Genomic DNA, 19,155 nt, shown 5'->3' with positions numbered 1-19,155 from the left:
GTGCACCGGGAGTGGAGTGGTTCTGGAGATTACCCTCACCCGCACCCTGCGCGGGCGGTGCACTTTCCCAGCTAGGATTCACAGGGGAGCCGATGCTTGCGTGGGTCTGTACAGCAGATGCGACAGCCTGGGGTGCTGCGTCCCAATCTGCTCTCGAGCTCACGAAGTAAAAGGTAGACTCCGTCAGTTCGAAAGTCGTAGCGGGGGGTCCAGTTTCGTGGGGAGGCGATGCTGGACATTCCGGGAGACTATAGAAGTCTGGGAGCTCTGGACGTCTGCCGAGTATACCGGTTCCGGCACTTTATGGTGGTTCCGGCGCAGGCACCAGGGGCGGCAACGGTCGAGGAGGGCTGGTGGTGGTAAAGCCTGTCGGTTGTGTTGCAATGGTCGTCAGCGGGGCTTCAAGTTCAACACCGTATTGGTGGAGGACGAGGTCTTTTAGGTCGTCATGCGACCTAGGGCATCGGGCGGGCAGCTGAAGGTGCTCAATAAGGTGGGCCAATAGCTAAGTAAAGTAAGGAGGCACCTGATTTCCTGGGAAATAATGTCATTAATGTGGAAATGGGTTTCCAGGATCCCCTGCACTGGCTACCGACTGAGACAAACGAGATCAGGCCGGGATGTCTGGGAGGGCAAGTGACGTTCGTAGCGTGCCGTCGTCCGCGTTGTGGCTGGGGAAGAAGTGGTTCGATGCCACGGCTGAGTCGCTTGCTCGGGTCACCATGTTGTAGGCGGCCGACGAGGTAATGAGGCCGAGCCCACGTTTATTTGCGTTGTGATGGCTGTGCCATGGCGAGGGCTAGGAAAGTAGAACGGGGTGGCTCCCCGGGCTGGGTGCCGAGCGTGTTCTCTCTGCCAACTGTTAATAGTGCTGCATATGATGATGATGCTGGTGAAGACAATGGTGATGGTATCGCTACACAACTCACATAGCTTGCTGACCATAAAGTGTGTTTATTTTGTGTGAGACGCCGTGCACAACTCTTCTGTTGGGCGCCTTGACTGGAGTTGGCCGAATGGATGGTGGTGCAGACAAAGGCATCAACGGCACAGATTAAAAGCTAACGGGTTGTTGCACATTTTTCTTTGTCACCACAGAGCTGACCGCCTCACAGAGAAGCCGACCCGCCTTTCTCGATGCTGTGCGTGGCCTCCTCGCTTGGCTACAATGAACTAAATTGACAAAGGTAAAATTCCCGGCGTTCCCCTCTTTCGGTTTATCTTAGTGGTACGGACGGCCGTTCATGTTTAGCAACTAAGGTGGTGATGATGGTGATGGGGTAAATGAAAAATGCTCAGAGCCACTAACGGCATATGTCGCCCGTACTTTCAAGGAGAATCTGTGTTTAATGGGCTCTAGGGAATATTCACTGTCCCTTTGTAGTTAAGTTCTAGCGAATCACAAAGCCGGCCAGAAAACGTTAGGGCAAGTATAAAAGCAGGGGGATTACATCTTATTGCGCAGAGTCGCAAACAGACACCTGAACATAATTTGGTGCATATATCTGTCCACCGAAGGGCAGCTGTACGTCACGCAGAGTAGTTATCATGGCGACCGCACCTGTTCTCACACTGCCTGCGGTGGCTGTCTAGAAGGGCTTAAAAAGTGTCAAGCCACACAAACGCAACGCAGCGTTTGTTTTAACGCAAAGCTTTTTTTTTTGCTCTTCTCCCGGGTTTCAGAGGGTTGCGGTTGCTGTTTCTGGCATTTTTGTCTGGTGCATCTCTGGGTTTTATGTGAATTAGATATCGCTGATCTCCACGTATTGCTCCCGCTAATTGCTACCGTATGGCTCCAGAAAAGTGAATCGAGGAAGGAGGGGGGTGCGGGTCGCCTTCGGACGTTACACCATATAACGCGCTACCCAATTTATCGCGCCAGATAGACGGTCGGAGAATCCGCATGTTGCACAGCGGACGATGAAAGGAAGTACCTGCGGGGGTCACGTTCTCTGCACTTGAAGCTGATGGAGCCTTTGCCAGGGGGATGGAGACGTTGAAGGTTGTTCTTACTTCTCGTAGTTCTCGTCGCTGTTGCCACAGCTAACCGTTCTGAAAAAATTAAATCCGTTCCACTCAATGTAAAAGCTCTCGGAACTGCAGAGCAGGGATTAGCCATAATAGGCTATAGCGCCGTTATCCGCTCACTGCTATCAGCTAATGCAATTCAAATTTCCCACCTTCGTTGTGCTCGCGCGCCTCCTGCGTGAAACGGCACCAGCGGGAGTTCAGTTCTTTTTGTGTTGGTTTTTACTCCCACACGTAACGGCGTTTCACTGTCACTTTTTCTGGCTTACTCTCGCAACAACCAATCCAAAGAGCATTCCTAACTAAATGAACGCAACAGCTGCCGGTTAATTACGTACATATTTCTCAAATGCACCTAACGTTTTTCTTGCGCTAGAAAAATGAGGGGATATATGACAAGCGACCGCGGTTCACGAGTTTTGAACGCTTGTGACTACATAAACCGCTTGGCTTTTGAAGCCTCTATGTTACGCTGCGACGACAACTGCTACGACGGAACTCTATGTGGCTCTACGTGGGTCTGGAGAGCGAAATACGACGACAAGGCGAGTTCCCAAAGTGCTCTACACCTAAAATCAGCAACTAGACGCACTCTCAGAAAATAGCCACACGCTGGTTTCGTTCAACCCAGGTATGGCACACTGACAGCTTCCTGTTACGCAAACTATCACTTGTGCCCATGACCCACCAATTTTTTTGCGGGTGCCGTATTTATCTCTTCTTGAGTATTTGTTTACGGAATAGTGCTGTGGGCTGCTACGGGCGTGATTAATCATTTTGAAATTACATTACTAGCCACCTAATGCCGGGTCTCTTTCAAACATTGGTAAATGTTGACGAGAGAGCACTGCAATCTATTGTGGGGAAGTCAACGCTTCAATCTCACTCTCTTTTGCCACACCGGAAGAGATGTTATGAATAACCCGGCGATGGACTTGGTTTGATGCCTGGTTGAGCTTTTAGCGAACATACTTGCCTCGAATGTGGAGAGAGACAAGTTTTATGAAGTAGTATAAAAGGAACTAAAACGAAGGCTGTTTTTTTAAGTTTTATGGTTCCGGTCATCACTCAGGGAGACGCACGTGCAGGATGCCCATTGGAAGTGATCAGTCTTCACTTCGTCGCACAATTCCTGGAACTGTTATGCAGGAGCACCAAACAGCAGTGTGCGAGATAGCTGATACCGTTGGCGTCCAAACTGAAAGAATGCAGACAATGCTGCCAGAAAAATATGAGATGAAAAATTATGTGCACCTTGTGTTTCTGTAGAGCAATAGTGGTGGCAGGATGCCGTGTGTCTCCAGTATGCGCTTGAGTCAATTAATGCGAAAGCAATGTATGGCCCGTTGTTGCAAAAGCGCCGGCTACCCGCGGCGGCTTCTTATGACAGCTCCTTGAAATAGCTTACCTCCTTAACTACTGGATGAGACAGGTTGTCCTGACGTCGCTGTAGCTGCGTTGTTAGTGAACTGTATATTACAGTGGAAGGCTGCTAACGTATATTCCACTCTTATCTGTGACAGCCCTAAGAAATTTGCAGCTGGGCGTCTTAAAGAGCGATGGTGAAGTTGTGCGGGAGCGCTGTTAGCATGAGCTTCGAAATACAATATAAACACAGATTAAGCTTTAGAAGAAACCAGCTGTACATGGAAACAAAGGACTAAATGTTAACAAAAACTGACAGGGACAATGCTGGACTAGCAACTGAACGTTTATTACAAAGGTCAAACATATATACGGTTTGTGAATGCTTATCTTTCGTTTCATGTTCAGCTGTTTTCTTCTAAACTTAATATGCACCAACTAGCCCAGCAACAAGTTCTCCTGTATTACGAATTAAGGACTGCGCTGCTAGGAAACGAAGAGCCCGCGAAAAGGGGAGTGTTCAGCTGTGGCTGTGAATGCGTTTTTAGGCAGAATATCAAGCACGCAACCCGAAGTCATGGCAACAATCGAAGCGTAAAACTGAAATGAGGGCATTCACTCACCGGCATTCACTTTTATAGCGTTTAGTAATATTGGTTTCGCACTCACCACTTAAAAAGGTGCTTAGGCGTCCTCGGAACGTTTTTACCTACCCGCAATACTTCCCTTTTCATTTTGTGCGGCTGGAAAGTCAATGAATTCTTCACTAAACCCGATTCGAATAAGATGAGAAAGCTGTCGGTACTGCCACTTAAAGAAACTTCCAAATATGCCAATATTTTTTTGAATAACAGCGTGCGCTCCCTTTTTTGTGATCTGCCAATAATATTGGTTATTCACTGCTTCTATGAGAGCAACAATCTAACGAGTGAGATTTCTCCAGAGTAAGTGACAGTTAAAAGAAAAAGGAAAAGCTTAGAAGAAAGGGCATTTTAACCAAGTTACCCAACGTCCACACCTGTCGAAAAAAAACGTGGCGTAGGCGTAAATTTATTTTCAAGCTTGTTTGCCGCACACTGCATTTGTAATAGTGAGACGTCTGCACTGTACCTAGCAAAATTAAGAATTTCCTTCACACCTACAAATTGGTTCTGCAATTAAGATGCTGCCAACATAGAAATGTCTACTTGTCTGGAGTTGACCAATTCGACGTTCGTGACGAGAATGTAAAATTGTAACCCGCATTGTTCGTAACTATGGCGGAGACGGCGTTTCGAAACAAATTATGGTACGCAAAGAAGGTTTTCACTTGTAATTCACCATACTTATGAACGAACGCCTGACTCAGAGTAATATTTTCTAAAATTGTAATTGTGTGAAAGTAACCAGATTACAGGCTGAAGCACGCAACAGCAGCCGTAAACAAGACTAAGTACCATAGTTTCAATTGCAATGAAGGCTAATAATTAGCGCTTCACTTTACAACCTTGACACTCAACAACTATTGAAGAATGAGTAAGTTGCGCACCGAAGGATATCCAATAAAATCGGTACAAACTTCCATCTCGGAGTCGGTTGTAAACAAACCAACATTCCAGATAAGGCGTATGCGTTGAAATTTGCTGCTCATATTCACTGTAAGTCCCATTCAAGCAGCTCCTTTTGACGAAATTGTGAGATCATACCGATAAATTTTAGGATCCAATGAGGTGTAGCAAAGGAAACGAGGTTTAAAATATTTCGGCCTTTGCAAAACAAGACGCATTGCTGTTGGCTCAGATGAAATGTAGTGATGTACTAACACAAATTTTTTGCTCGAAGCATGAAATAAAGGGAGGATTTTCTGGCAGCCGTAACAGGCCCTAAATTTTATGATTCCCTTAGAAGTGGCTTTTTCACTTTTGTATTGTGGCCCTATAAGCAAAAAGATTTATTCCCGCTCTGCGTTCATTCCTCCCTGGTCACCTTGAAGATTACCCGGTTATAGGAGTAGCAGGAAGTTGAATTTCTTTTTTCTTTCAATGGGGCGAGGGCACTGGCATTCACATACATCACTCAAGTCCTACATGACCAGCCCGTAACTTTTCCTGTAGAATTTTCAGCCGGGGCACCCTGTTTTCCTTGAAACCTGCGGTGGATCTGCATATCTGCGATACATATGAATCACTCACCTGTCACTGAACCCGTACAGGCATTGGTACCGCGTGCGTAATATGTCTGCTACCGCTTTATAAAACGGGCTTTCACTTGTATTCGGTAGACAGAACTTTATTTCAACAGGCCGACATAAGGACCATTGCAATCGCCAGCCACGACCAGGGATTGTCAAGTTGCTCTCAGCGTGAATTACAGTTATAAAAGAAGGGTGAAAGGGCACCCAAATTTTTTATGATAACTCATATCAATGCATTCATTCGCGCTTACTTGCTGCAATGGATGCCATTGTTGGCAAATTTCATGTTTGAAGTACAACTGCCTTTTCTCTTGCAGGGTAGTTGAACGCGCAGCCATTTGACCGTGTCTGCTGCTTCTCGCAGGCTATCTGGCGGTCTCCTTGCTAATCGGTGAGGTATGGTTGCATTTCCTCCTGAAGATGAACACCAGTGTGTTCTGAGATGAAGTTAACCTGTATGCCAAAACATTTCCTTGTTCAAGTTGTTTTGCTGCGAAAGCAAAAAAAAAACACCCAGTGAGCAAAAAATACGGCATCGACGTTGGCCTCAAAGTTTGAGAACGTGAAATACAAGTAGAGGTTTACGTTGCTACGGAATGCCCAGAATTCGCCAAGCCAGGTGCAAAGCAAAGAGTTACAGCTCTGCCTGTAAGTGCATTGTTCGTCGTCATATCAAGCACGCGCGCCAGTGACCGACACGCCGGCGCAAGCGCCACAACTAGTTCGAGCAGAAAATTGAACGGAGAATTCGGTGGTGTTAATGAGACGATAATGGTTTTGTATTAAAAACTCTGGCGAAGTGCTTATGTGTCCGCGGAGTTTTTTTCCAGTTCATCACAAAAACTCTGAAATATTTGAAAAACTTTGAAATTTTTCAATATGCTACGAAATGAAAGGTACCGATTTCGTTCGAAAATACCCGATGCTTCACAAGACTAACTTTGCCGAAAACCATGCTTCGACGGCGTAAAAAGTGGATTGGAGGCTTCGATATTAACAAGGCGTGAAAAAGAATGTTTAAGTATTTTACAAGGTATGCTAAGACGGGAAATTGATCTCTAATAGAGGGGGGAATTATAGTTGCCCAATTTATGAAGCGGTAGCACCTTTTCCACTTGATTCATGGTTCACAGCTTAAAAAAGCGGACAACCAAAAAGCAGACTACAAGAGCGCTTTTAATCAACTGTTTGTTTTAGGAGAAAATGCGCCTTAAACGCAGATTCTTCCTTCGCGATACATGCGCGAAGAACACGACGATAACATTCGCGTTTAGGTTTATCATTCCGCTAGTCGTCTTCAGTATTTCCTCTGAAACCTTATGTTATTCGCCTCCATCGCAAATTGAAGGCTGGCCTACGGGCGTGTAGTCCCATTTTCGTAATTTCTACCACATACTGTGTGTGGGCATGTTTAATCTATGTGCACAATTTCCACAAGATGGATGGCAGTCACACCAGTATTTTGATAGTCGATAGCGTTATGTCCTCGAAACCCCCTACTCAAAACCACTCAAAACCCCACTTTCCTGGCGAGTGGCGATCACACTCCAAAGCGTGACTCAGGCATATACCGCTCGCTGTGAGCGCCGCTTGCGACGCGTTTATTCACAGTCGTTTACAGTTCACAATCCGCGCTCCATGACCAGTGGTTGTAGCTGCGGCTCTCCACTCGCACGCATAGCGGCTTGTACCTTCAATATGCGGTTATTTATAGGAAGTAATTTATAAGATAGGTCGCTATTGCACTTATGCTACGGGCTACCGTAGAATCAAGCATATATAGAAGTGCATGTAATAAAATACAACTTGACGCAGCTACCTTACCTGCAATGCCCGGCTACACTCACGCGTCTTGAAAGGTCTGCTGCTTAGACTAAGAAATGTCGGCTTTAGTCTTGTTGGGTTTTTTGTCAGAATTATTGGGTAAAGTGTTCGCGCAAAGCATGTTCGCCTTGCTCCTTGTGGGGCGTTAGCATAGCTGGCCAATATGCATCTCCGTTATGCTAACACAATTATGAGATGATACTCGTTTTGATACTGGCACAAGCCAAAGTATAAACCATGGAGTTTAGGCTGTAAACTGGCAATGAAGTAACATGAAACATTTTGTTACGTTATTACAGCAGTAAGAGCCCTTTAGTACAAAAACGACACTTCCATTTGTCACAAACGATCATCACTAAAAGTAATACATGTCTTTTACGAAAATGACAGGGGATTTTGCCGTAATGTCCTGCAGTACTCGCGTGAAACGAAGCAGTGAAGCACACTCACGATAATTTCTAATATATTGCTGATAACACTGAAAAGCAAATGGTAAAAAAATGAGACAACCCTCGACTTTATTCGAAGTATTCTCAAAATGTGAAGGTTGTTGCTTACGGGGAAGGCCGACCCGAGCCGAGCTACGTCGCCTCCGACATAAGTTTGGTTGCGTGGTGTGAAGCGAGCGGCCAGCCGCTGTTGCAGCCGTGAAGAAGCCTAGAAGCCGTAGGCTAACCCATCTGTTTACTTCTTAGGGAGAGGTGAGCCGAAGCGAAAGAACAATTCCCCAACGGGCGAGGTTACAGTACAGGACTCGAGCAGAGTGACAGCATTGATTCACTGCTCAAACAGGAATGGGTTATAGCGCTTGCGGGGGTCGTATTTATACCCAAAAGCGTCAACAGTCAAAACAGCGTTCCCTCTAGATTGTGCCCACGCCACGAACGTCACAGACACACACCACACTCTTTCCAGAGTTCGTGAGCAGTCGGTCGCAGCGGCGCACGCTGAGCCCGAGAGAGGTGAAAGAGGAGGACTCCGCTATGATCGCGGGGCCTCTGTGTCCTTAAAGCGCGTTGAGACGTGCTTCGCCGGTAACCGTCAAAGTTCGAAACGCGCAGAAAGCGAAGCGTCTGACCCGGGATTGTCGAGACGAGAAAACCTGCGTCACCGACACGGTGGGGCTTGTCTGAAAGGCGCAAGTAGTGGAGGCTTCGCCGCACAGCCGAGGAGTATTGAAACGAAGCCCAGCGGCAGGCTTATTCGTAACAAGGCTTACACAATAAATAAGTTATAAAACATTTTCATCTGCGCAAGTGCATTTCGCGTGTTACCTAAAGCTGCGGTGTGCGCTTCGATGCCCAGTGGCGCGCGAATAATAACAGGTTGAACATATCATGAAAAACCCGAGAAAACATAATTTGTCCCCAATTGCGAATTCGTCTTAATGGGTCTTGTAAGGGAGAAACCATGATATTAGCTTCTTCTTATTGGTTAGCGGGCAATACTTCAATCAGAACTAGCCGGACATCTAAAAAGACTAGGGAGATGCCGAAGATTTTTTAAGGAATTACATTGGCGTCTTGCACTCCCCTTGAAGTGCATACATACTACCGAAGCTCGAAAAAGATTGTGCGCTTCAGAAAAACTGCTCTCCCTAAATTCGAAGTCATTGCATTGGTACCCGTTTTTTCGTACAGGGTGTTGTTGTATGACACCACTTTTGTTTTCACTTTGTTACGGGTTTAACTTACTACATTCGACCTTCCCCCTTTTCACGCCTGTTTTGCGCATTTCAATGAGTCTCATTTTCAAACAAAACTGTAGTAGGTATATCAACATGCAACAGATACTGAGAAATTTGTAACTAAATATGTCTACAGGTTAAAGACATGAAAAATTTTGTAACAACAGGACATTCAACCCACGCCTCAATTTGTCTTAGCTATAAAGAACCCTGTACAACCCCTTTTTGCACATTCAAATGAGCTATCTGTATTATCAGAAAACAGTTATGACCTGAGCGGGCTGCGAGGTAATATATACAGTGTAATCTAACCATTTAGCCGCTTGTACTATTTCAAGGGTTTGATTTCATAAAAAAAGAGTCGTGTATTGAGATAATTCCCGAAAGTTAAATATACGCTGCTGGAAATTGAAGCCTTTAAATACACCAGTTTTCTGCGCGTTCATGTTACCTCTTATTCCCTCTGACCACGCATAGATGTAATTACAATAAATGACCTCCCCACTTGCAGCGGCTTCCTGGGGTAAAATCCCTAGATTGTTATTTCCCATTTCTGTGGCTGTAATTTTCCAGGAAAACCATTTCATAAGTCAACGGCCGAAACACATATCGATATCGACCCATGCATAAAACACAATTTGCCACCAGATTCAGATTAGCTCCATGGGGGTTGATAATTACGAAAGAACCAGAAACTACAGTTTAATCATTTTAATGGGTTACGTATATCAGCAAGAACATCTTAAATATTTCAAATAACAGAGCGGTAAGCAGTGCAGTAGATTCACTATAAATCAATCTGTGATAATTCAAACTTTCGGCTAATTAAAGAAATTTCAAACGTTTGGTTGGCCCCTTATATTTAGGTGTATTTTAAAGCCACTTAACAAAAACTACTCTATCGTGAAAATTCGAATAATTCGCTCTTTTTGCTTGCTCTTGCTGAAAAATAATTTCGGAATTTTCTGATTCCAGCTCCACATTTGCATTCGTTTATCAGAGACTCTCGCAGAAAACTCTCGCACTTAACTGGCTGCTCCTGCCGGCGCAAAAAACCTTGTTTTGAACCATGATTTAAAAAAAGGACTCATGCATTGCGATTTTTTTTTCAAAGTGGAAAGATCGCCCAAGTATTGTGTGCGAATGTTGTGTTATAAAATATGGGAACATTTCATTACAGCCCAAGTAGGTATGTTACACCTCAATAATATTTACTCGGACGTCTGACAATTCAAACTACTCATAATTCAAACTAGATGCGGGGGTCCTTTCAAGCTTGAAATATTAGGAACCCCCTGTAATTTCTATAAACACTCTCTATTTCACCTAGTGAGAGATGCGGTTTCCTAACATACAACTTTGTGACTCCCTGAGCTACGGTAGAAATGTACTCGCAAAAATTTCAGAATCTGGGTTCTTTGGTTTTGGCGAGGCATAGGTGAATCAGACAGTCAGTGGGTCTGTTGATCGGTCGGTAAATGGGTCGGTGAACCGTTCCAGTCTATACTCGGTTACAACTGAAGAACGGCACCACCTCATGTAGGGTATCAGTCCGCCGAAGCGCCGGACCCGTAACGGCAGTGCGCGCGCGTTTTGAAAGGGGTTTGCTATGAATGCGTGATATCGTCTGCCTTGTCTCACGCAGTTTGTTTGTCATCACTGGAGTCGTTTATAAGCATATTAAGTCGAAATAATCTCGGGAACGGCTCACGCCATGTTCAAAATATTCACAGTAACTCCCTACTTGCGCCACGCGGAGAAACATCCGGCAACGGTGATAAGGCACAGCGGCAACTTCCGGTGCCGTTCTTACGTAGTCACCGAGTATAGTCAGCGCGGCGCAGTGCAATCCAATCTGCAGTCAGGTCCGGTTTCACGGTCCACTACGGGTACAACACATTGCTCTCAGGGTAGTCCTGTCAGCACAGTGAGTCGAGCACATTACATTATATATATATATATATATATATATATATATATATATATATATATATATATATATATATATATATATATATATATATATATATATTTATATATATATATATATATATATATATATATATATATATATATATATATATATATATATATATATATATATATATATATATATATATATATATATATATATATATATATATATATATATATATATATATATATATATATATATATATATATATATATATATATATATATATAGTTATATATATACATTCTAACACAGTCCCACGAAACGCGTTTGGGTATACAATCCGCAACTTCACAACCAGGGTATTTTTAAAAATTTTTTTAGTAAATAACACGTGTCAGTAGAATACTCTACACAAATTTCGTTGCAGTTATATTTCTCTTTTCTCGAATTCAAGACGTGCTTCTCACTCAGATCTCCGCTCTGTGGATATCTATTTGTCTAAAACTCCGCTACGCACTCGTAGCAATGCGTGGCCCGATTTGTAAGTGCTAAGCACTTTTTGCACCCTGGATGTCGTCCATTGAATGTCATTGGACGTCAGGCAAGTCAAATCACGCATACCAACTTAGAGGGATTTCTAATGAATAATTTGTTTTAGTCGTGAAAACCAATTCCAAAAGACAAATTAGGAGAGCAGTAAAAATTATTTAGTGAGTGAGTTCAAGGGGGGGAAAAAAGAAAGAGGAGTAGGAAAACGAAATCTGTGTCCACGTGATACAGAGTTCTGGGACCGCAGACGAGGCGTTTCTTCCATGAACGATTGGACGGCACGATACACATCACTAAGGCAGCGTCCCAGCTCCCTTGCACCCCGGAAAGATAAAAGCGCTGGAAGAGACAATGAAAGTTAACCAATGAGAATCAGAATACCGTTTCCACGTTAAATGGCAACATAAGAACCTCAATCTGCCTCATCTGCAGGCTGCCTCACCCTGCAGCAGCCGTGGGTGAAGCAGCCAGCAGAAATATAATGGCAAACTATCGCGAAAAAGGGAACTTATTTCAACACTAAAAGGCGGGTAGATCAAATTGAATCAGCGGAGCTCTCAAACGGGAATAATAGAAGTAACACGAACGACATTCGTGCGTACAACATGCCTGGGATCGAGGAAAGGTTGGAGACAGGAGGAAGCATGAAGGCAACAGTGAGGAAGCTTGCTATTGGCAGAGTTACAACGTACGCACTCAGAGATGAACAGGGTAACAGTACGCACAATATGTACGAAATAATAAAACTATCCAAATGATTCTACACAAGGCTATACGCCAGCGACGTTGGACCGTGGTAAACTAATGAACCTAGAAGCTTAGCCTGCATTCGCTGCTAGTAACTAAAGAGTAAGTAGCCAATGCACTCAGGGGTAATAAAAGGTGAAACTTTTGATGGCTCCCTGGCCATACGGACCTCATGGCCAACGAGCTAGCGGATTATTTAACTAATATCGCTGTCACAGCTCCCGTTCAATTTGGCATACGTAATCTGATCGTTTTTGCATTTTCGAGATTAAGGCAATAGTGGAATTTAGACGCTACTCGTTTCGATGCACTCCAATCGTTTGAAAGTATCATCATTTAAATTTCGGTTGGAATGCTCATTTTTGAGGTCCTCGGCAATGCGAAGTGACGTTCATCGAGCTGTGCTCCATAATTACAAAGCTACTTTTCTATCTGTATAGAACAGGGCGTTCACCTGCAGAACAATGTGTGCTGCGACCGGTCCAGGAAACAATCAAACTTTTTTTTCTCGCCTGTCGCCGTTTCTTGGAAGCTAGACAACTGCTTTTGAAGGACCCTCTTAAGCGTTTGTGTTTGTCTTTATGTTTTCTGCATATATTATCTATTGAGGCGGCAAATTTGTGGTATGCAGAAAAGGATATATATAATTTCGTGAAAGCTTTTCTTTTTCCTTCATTTCGCTTGAATTCTGAACGGTACTAATGATTGGGTGATTCGGGTTTTAATCACAACGAACTTTCATTTTGCGGAATCTGTCTTTCCAGGGATAACTTGGTATTTTGAGGGCCTCACAATTCCTCTTGTGGGTACTTGCTAAAAGCTTTGAGGCCATCACCACCATCATCAAAGCTACAAGCGAGGACTCCTTAATTTCGGACCTTTAAAAACATGGTGGAAATATTGTGCAGAATGGCTTGATAACCTATACTTTCAAAGTATACGTAGCCTGAGGGAAGGCCAACATTGTTCTTATTCACGTGAATGGAGATAATAAAGATGTTAGGAACTATAGAGCCATCCGTGTACTGCCATTTGTTTACAAGCTGTTTACCAAAGTAACGGATAACCGCAAAAGCGACAGCCTATATTTCCAACAACCCACGAAACAGGATGAGTTTAGAAAAAAGATACTCTACAATGAATCATAATCCTGTTAGAAATCAAATAATACAAAAATCCGCGGACTACAATAAACCCCTTTATGTAAGATTTATAGACTATAAAAAAGCGCACGATTCAATGGACACAGAAGCGGTGTAGGAAGTGTTAAAAGGCAAAGCAATAGATGGCTATATACGAGTCCTGGACGACATATATAAGGAATGTACAGGCAGCATTATCGATCACAAGCAAAGTGAAATGTTCCCGATCCAGAAGGGAATGCGACAGGGAGATAGCACTTCACCAAAATTGTTGAAGCATGTGTTGACGGGGTATTCAGAAAACTTAAATGGGAAAACCCTAGTATACGAATAAACGGGGAATACTTGAGCAATTCCGGGTTTGCACACGACATAGTCTTGCTCAGTGAAACGGCAGTACAGGAAAAAATTATTGAAGATCTGGAATCAGAAACCTCCGCAATGTGGATACAAATAAACGTGAACAAATCCAAAGTAATGATGCATCAACCTGCTCAATGCGCACTTCTAAGCATTGGTAACAAAACACCAAAAACGTATAATAATATAACTAACTTAGACAGGGGGTCAGTTGAGATCCCCACCGCGAGGAAGATTCGGGCGAAGAATTGGAATGGGTTGTGGCGCACTCGGCAAGCACTCACAAATAATAAAAGGTAGGCTACCTCTATCCTTCTAAAAAGAGGAATATTCAACCATCGCGTGCTACCGGTGACTGCATACGGAGCGGAAACTTGGCGCCTACCCAAAACGTTAGAAAGTAAACGTAAGTCGGCGCAACAAGCCGTGGAGCAATTATTAATAGGAGTAACACTTAGGGACAGAAAACGAGCATCTTGGATAAGGAAGCTAAGTCAAATAGAAGATATCTTTGTTCAAATTAAGATGATAAAATGGACCTGAGCTGGCCAAGTAGTCAGACGAACTGACAAGAAGCACACCACAATGGTAACAGAATAGATACCGAGACACGGAACTAGAAGAAAAGGAAGGACATTAAATCAATGGAGAAACGAAATAAGAAAATTCGGAGGCTAAGAATGGACACGGGCAGCGCAGTACAAGCGCGAGTGGAGTTCAATGGGAGAGGGCTTCGTCCTGCAGTAGCCCTAAATGAGCTTTAGGTCTTTCACTGCACCTCACGGAAGCTTAGGTTTTCAAGCGTGGTTACCACTGAAATCTTAATTACGTTTCCGTTCTACCGATACAGCATCATCGTCACAAATACGTTACACGGTCAAGAACTCACTAGCACGCAGCTTTGCCAGAACGTTTACCCTTTCTTCCTAAAGAAAGTTGAGAGAAGCGCGGAAGCTAGAATTCTGGCCAACGTTCACTAAAACTGAATCTAACCTTTGGTGAACATGCGCCCAATTTGTCGTCAAACCTTCAATGACCCAAACCGCCAACAAAGAACAAAACATGCAACGATTTTTTCACGCACTAAGTAAAGGCATCTCCATGCGATCTAAACACCTAAACCTGGTTTATGAGATAAAAGTATACTATTGCACAACTTTTCCATGATCGATGAGTGTATGGTCTTATTTAGGAACGTTCCTTTTGGGCAATTTTCCCGTAACCGCTTCGATACAATGAACACCCGGTTTCACGCACATGCTGTGCGTGCAGAAATATTAGCGTTTTTCGGTCGACCAAACTTTCTAAGCGTAAATGCATCAGCTTTTGACAGATTGCCGTAAGTCCCACTAGGAAAGCATTCACTTCAAAAACAATTACGGAAATAAATCAATGGTTAACATTCTAAAAATTCCGAAATATGGCCATATTTCCGTGGCAAACGAGCATCAATAATGAAAAAACCGTATTTATGCGGATGACCCGAAAGAAGGCCCCGTTTCAGTTCTGCTACCAAATTGATAACACGCCGTTGAAGGAAGTTGCAGAGTACAAATATCCTGGTATTTATATTACCCGCACTTTAAACTGGACAGTACACGGTGACTACATCTGTGATAGAGCCCGAAAGAAACTGTGGGCGCTGCGAAGAAATCTGCACGATGCGACGACAGAAGTGAAACTTCTAGCGTACAAAACTACCATAATGCCCCCAGTTGACTACGCCAGTCCCGTCTGGCACCCGCGCACAGAAAACAATATCATGAAATGCGAAAGCATTCAGAATAAAGCTCTAAGGTTATCGTCGAACGCAATCGATATCACAACTCCGGGAAAACGTGGGAATGATGACTGTTCACCACAGAATGAGCAATAACCGGCTTAAATTCTTATTCAAAATATTGCATGGTCACTATATACTCGATATTGCCAAGTACATCACGTGGGAAACTTCACCCGCGCGCACTAAACACACGAAACATATCAAGCCGCTGAAATATAAAACCGACTGTTTAAAATATTCGTTTTTCGTCAAAGTGATTGACGAATGGAACTCGCTACCTAATTATGTAGTTAATCTCAGTGACGTGAAAAACTTTGAGGCTGCGTTAAGAACCTTGCTGCCCATTGGTGAATAATATTGTATTCGTTTCCTTTGTTATTATTCACGAACCAGTCAACGCCCACGTACCTGTTCTTCTGATGTGGTTTTATTGCGCGCCTATGCTAAAATTTTCTTCAAGCGCTTCTCTTCTTCATTTCCCTTTTGCTTGTAAATCGAATTGCTGGATGTAACTCTTCCTGTTTTATGATGTAAACTCCTGTCTTGGCTGTATGCTGACAATATGAATAAATAAATAAAAATAAAAAATATTCAAGATCCACTGAGTTTTTTTTTATTGTCCTTCCATTTTCTCTTCTTGCTTTTTCACGTGTTTTTATCTACACTTTTTTACAGAAGAGCTCAATATTGCTTTATACATAAAATTTGTTTTCTTGTAGAGCTCCACTGGTTAACCCCCTTCGCACACAATAATCTCGTTTATTGTTTTTTGTTTCTTTCTCGGTGCGCATTGGAACTCCAAAAAACCTAACAAACTGGGGCGCTTAATTAAGCAATACCAAGCAGCGAAAAAATATTTTAAATCTTTGTTGTCTTCCTCGTACGCGTGTACGAAGGCCATTTGTCATATAAATTCATTGAATTTGTGGACTTATCGTTCTAACAGTGAGAACCTACAGGCGGCGTTCTTGCTTGAGTGAAAGCAATTACCTGTGGCATGAATAAATGTCTCTAGGTTGACATACAAGAGACTGACACTCCGAAAACTTCACCAGCGGGCGCAAAAAACTCAGCTGCAGTAAACAGTGCGAAAGAGAGATGGAGGTGCATTTACCCACTGCAGTGTAGTTACATATGTGAATTGAATCTGTTTGAGCTCTTTATTTAAGAGCCGAACATCATTGAAGATATTCCGCTTCAGACATCGCGAACATTTCTTTTGCAGAGCTTTCAAACATGAAGCCCATCACCGCATTTTTTCTTGTTGTTGTTCATGGAACCTCTCTACTCGCCGAACGTTTACATACCGGGTGAGACGTGATTTTGGTTTTCTACGCTGTCAGATCTGCATGTGTTAACTGATAAATAACTGCGGCGAACGTGACCACTGTTACGAAGGTTTTATTCTCTATTCTCAAACAACGCACGCCATAGTTTCAGCTAATTGATACCTAAATACATATCTGCTGCAACATTTGCAGGAACGTTACAGCGTGCTGAATTAAAGCACATTGTACAGCTATAGCAGATATACAATAAGCAGTTTCGGGAGTCACCTCTTGTGCATGTGTGGCAGTAATGAAAGGTGTCAGTACTAAAATAGTTAGAAGCCCAATCTTTTAGTTCCAGCTCATTTTCAACCAACGCCTAAATTCACTCTGAAGTTAGCGTTACAGTATACATTTCATCATGTTGCATGAGACACCTGTGAATTACCGATATGCTGTGTTTTTCAAGGATTTTTGTAATTTAGAGTCGTCATTGTTACCGAAAGCTGGCGCATTGTTGTGGGTATGCCTGTTTTGGGGAACAATGTATAAGGGTGTCACAATAAACTCAGTAAGAACTCGGTGCGCGGTATGGCATAATTGTCCCACTATTTACGAAGGGGCTGATTACCTCTACGCACCACAGCTTTTGTTTTGAAAAAAGAACGGCGTGTTTCTATATGCATGTTTCATAGTCTATAAATATGTTGTGGTTTCTAAACAGTTTATTCATTTTGGTTCATTTTTCGACACGTAAATATAAACCTCTACGCACCACAGCTTTTGTTTCGAAAAAACACGACGTGGCTTTATATGCAAGTTTCATAGTCTGTAAATGTATTTGGATTTGGAAACAGTGTCTTCATTTTCGTTTTTTGTTCGACAACAAAATATACATCTTTACATTTTATTTACTTTTTGCGTCCTTGAAAGGCTGTCTTTGTAATAGTGGCATCGTCAAAAACCGGCCCCTTGCTAATATAGCTTGAGAATGAAAAAACGAGAATGGTAAACACATGGCACGTGGCGTATCCGTCAGGAATTAGTGTAAGCTTTTATTTATTGGTTAATGGCTGGGTTTAACGCGCTAACGCAAAACAGGCGATGATGAGCGCCGTAGCTTAAGGCTCCGAAATAATTTTTACCACCTGGTGATCTTTAACTTGCACCCGAATCACTTACACAGTGCTGTTTTTGCTTTTCGCCTCCATCATAAAAGCGGCCACCTCGGCCAGGGATTGAACCCACGTACTCATGCTCAGCATCACAACGCCTGAGCCAGTAAGCCACCGCGGCGGGTATGTGTGAGCGTTTATTAAAGTAACTCATAAAGCAGGAAGAACAATCTTATAACGCTGCGACCTGTTCAACTCCTCCGAGATTTTAAAGCCCATGTTATTGCTGGGTTCTGGCAGTGGTAGTATGGTTGGCAAGATCTCCTGCGTGATTGAATTAATGAAATCATAGTTCACAAGGACACCCCACTCATAAAACAGACACTGCCAAGGCGACGAAGTTGAAAAAAAAAACTCGGGAGCAAGTGGTTGTGCCGATGGCTATGGCAATTTTTTCGGTGGTAGTAGTTGACGTGGAGAAATTAAAACTTTATGCCCCATTGCCGAATTGCTACACCGCTAGTGTGGGCGCTCGCGTGGGCCGCGCAGTGACACTGTGATATCAGGTGCTGCTGGGGCGTCGTGTGATCAAGAGAATGAAAGCTCTATTTTAGGGCACTTTGGTTAGACAGGCGCGATTACTGACAGCCGCAGCTCTCCGGTGACCTTGGAAGCTTGTTCCGTTACGCCTTCCTGGGGCTGCGAAAGTAAGCGGACAGATCCTGTATTAGAGAGCGGCGGTTGTGGAAAGAGGCAAAAACACAATGATGTTTTTGACAGCACACGTGGCTTCGGCGGGCGCCGCGGCAAGGTTCCCACTATCGGCACCGCCGGGTAGGGCATCGTCCTTATTTTTCTAGTGAGGAGGATACACATGGCAATCCGACGAAGTAGGTGTGAACGACAGCTCTATACAAAAGGAACCGGCGACCCTAGTCGGCGTTATTACTCTAACGAAACGCTTTTACCTGATTGACTAGGCAGCTTAAAGTGATTACGTTTTTTGCACTTGGATATAAGTTACGTTCACCGAATCTGTACCCATACCTTCATGATTTTTGTTTTGTTTAACCATAACTGAAGCCTAAACACACTAAACTTTCCGAACCTGAATTTCTAAAGAGAACCGCCCGACGCCTCCATATTAAAAGGGGCCATGAAGACAAGATGCAAGTTAGGTCATTCTGACACCATTT

Source organism: Haemaphysalis longicornis, unplaced genomic scaffold (assembly GCF_048455015.1).
Source record: "Haemaphysalis longicornis isolate Haplotype H1 unplaced genomic scaffold, Haemaphysalis longicornis Haplotype H1 scaffold_4, whole genome shotgun sequence".
Lineage (NCBI taxonomy): Eukaryota > Metazoa > Arthropoda > Arachnida > Ixodida > Ixodidae > Haemaphysalis > Haemaphysalis longicornis.
The sequence above is the reverse complement of the archived record's forward strand: the minus strand, read 5'-3'. Positions refer to the sequence as shown.